This window comes from Macrobrachium nipponense, chromosome 48 (genome assembly GCF_015104395.2).
Source record: "Macrobrachium nipponense isolate FS-2020 chromosome 48, ASM1510439v2, whole genome shotgun sequence".
Lineage (NCBI taxonomy): Eukaryota > Metazoa > Arthropoda > Malacostraca > Decapoda > Palaemonidae > Macrobrachium > Macrobrachium nipponense.
The window spans coordinates 8319672-8322171 of record NC_087223.1 but is presented as its reverse complement, the minus strand read 5'-3'; the positions used below and the strand labels follow the sequence as shown (position 1 = coordinate 8322171).

Sequence of the window (2500 nt, the reverse complement as noted above, 5' to 3'; positions counted from 1 at the left end):
TATTCCAGTTTTGGTAAAATAATTAAAATAATAGAAGTTTTATATTTTCTAATTCATGATACATCATTGTTCACAATTATCATCAATATTTACTGGGTATAATGCATTTCATCGTATTCATCATTGTATTTCGCTTATTCCAGTTTTGGTAACATAATTAAAACAATAAAAGATTTATATTTTCTATATATTACTTTTGGTTACGTAAAGATTTTCATTAGTATTATTCATTCATTATATATCATTGTTCATAATTATCACCAAGATTTATTGGGTATAATGCATTTCATTGTATTTGTCCTTGTATTAAGTTTAATCCAGTTTTGGTCAAATGATTGAAATAATATGTTTGAAGTACTTTTTTATATTATTTTTGGTTCCCAGAACATTTAAAAATGTGGGCTATTATGGCTTTCCTTTGTTAGGATTAATACAAGAACTTAAATAAATATGACAAAGTATAATAAAAATAATAAATAATAATAATAATAATAATAATAATAATAATAATAATAATAATAATACCAGTTACTAACAGGTATCATCAGCGAAAGGCTATACAACTACCTAGAGGATACAAACACCATCCCCCACCAACAGAAAGGCTGCAGAAGGAAGTGTAGGGGCACAAAAGTCCAGCTCCTGATAGACAAAATGGTAATGAAGAACAGTAGGAGAAGGAAAACCAACCTAAGCATGGCATGGATAGACTATAAGAAAGCCTTCGACATGGTACCTCACACATGGCTAATAGAATGACTGAAAAATATATGGAGCAGAGGGAAAACACCATCAGCTTTCCTCATAAAATACAATGCGCAACTGGAATACAATACTTACAAGCTCTGGAATAAGACTAGCAGAGGTTAATATCGGAGAGGGATCTTCCAGGGCGACTCACTGTCCCCACTACTCTTCGTAGTAGGCCATGATTCCCATGACAAAAGTACTGCAGAAGATGGATGCCGGGTACCAACTCAAGAAAAGAGGCAACAGAATCAACCATCTGATGTTCATGGACGACATCAAGCTGTATGGTAAGTATGGTAAGAGCATCAAGGAAATAGATACCCTAATCCAGACTGTAAGGATTGTATCTGGGGACATCAGGATGGAGTTTGGAATAGAAATATCGGCTGTAGTCAACATACAAAAAAGGCAAAGTAACGAAAACTGAAGGAATAAAAGCTACCAGATGGGAACAACATCAAACACATAGATGAGTCGGGATTACAAAATACCTGTGGGAATAATGGAAGGAGGGGCATATCTAAAAACAACCAAGAGATGAAGGACACGATCAGGAAAAGAATATATGCAGAGACTCAAGGCGATACTCAAGTCAAAACTCAACGCCGGAAATATGATAAAAGCCTAAACACATGGGCAGTGCCAGTAATCAGATACAGCGCAGGAATAGTGGAATGGACGAAGGCAGAACTTCGCAGCATAGACCAGAAAACGAGGAAACATATGACAATACACAAAGTACTACACCCAAGAGCAAATACGGACAGACTATACATAACACGAAAGGGAAGTGGGAGGAGACTACTAACCATAGAGGACTGCCTCAACATCGAGAACAGAGCACTGGGGCAATATTAGAAGACCAGTGAAGACGAGTGGCTAAGGAGTGCATGTGAGGAAGGACTGATAAAAGTAGACGAAGACCCAGAAATATACAGAGACAGGAGAAAGACAAGCAGAACAGAGAAATGGCGCAACAAACCAATGCACGGACAATACATGAGACAGACTAAAGAACTAGCCAGCGATGACACGTGGCAATGGCTACTGAGGGGAGAGCTAAAGAAGGAAACTGAAGGAATTATAACAGCGGCACAAGATCAGGCCCTAAGAACCAGATAAGACCAAAGAACGATAGACGGAAATAACATCTCTCCCATATGTAGGAAGTGCAATACGAAAAATGAAACCATAAACCACATAGCAAGCGAATGTCCGGCACTTGCGCAGAACCAGTACAAAAAGAGGCATGATTCAGTAGCAAAAGCCCTCCACTGGAGCCTGTGCAAGAAACATCAGCTACCTTGCAGTAATAAGTGGTACGAGCACCAACCTGAAGGAGTGATAGAAAACGATCAGGCAAAGATCCTCTGGGACTATGGTATCAGAACGGATAGGGTGATACGTGCAAATAGACCAGACGTGACGTTGATTGACAAAGTCAAGAAGAAAGTATCACTCATCGATGTCGCAATACCATGGGACACCAGAGTTGAAGAGAAAGAGAGGAAAAAATAGATAAGTATCAAGACCCGAAAATAGAAATAAGAAGGATATGGGATATGCCAGTGGAAATTGTACCCATAATCATGGGAACACTAGGCACGATCCCAAGATCCCTGAAAAGGAATCTGGAAAACTAGAGGCTGAAGTAGCTCCAGGACTCATGCAGAAGAGTGTGATCCTAGAAACGGCACGCATAGTAAGAAAAGTGATGGACTCCTAAGGAGGCAGGATGCAACCCGGAACC

The 2500-nt window shown here is 39.0% G+C and overlaps 1 protein-coding gene across 1 annotated transcript in view; it reads right to left on the bottom strand.

Annotated features, from left to right (window-relative positions):
• The window catches only part of LOC135205028 (uncharacterized), a 141003-nt gene that overhangs the window by 22256 nt on the left and 116247 nt on the right, over window positions 1–2500 (bottom strand). The gene's annotated exons all lie outside the window — the stretch shown is intronic.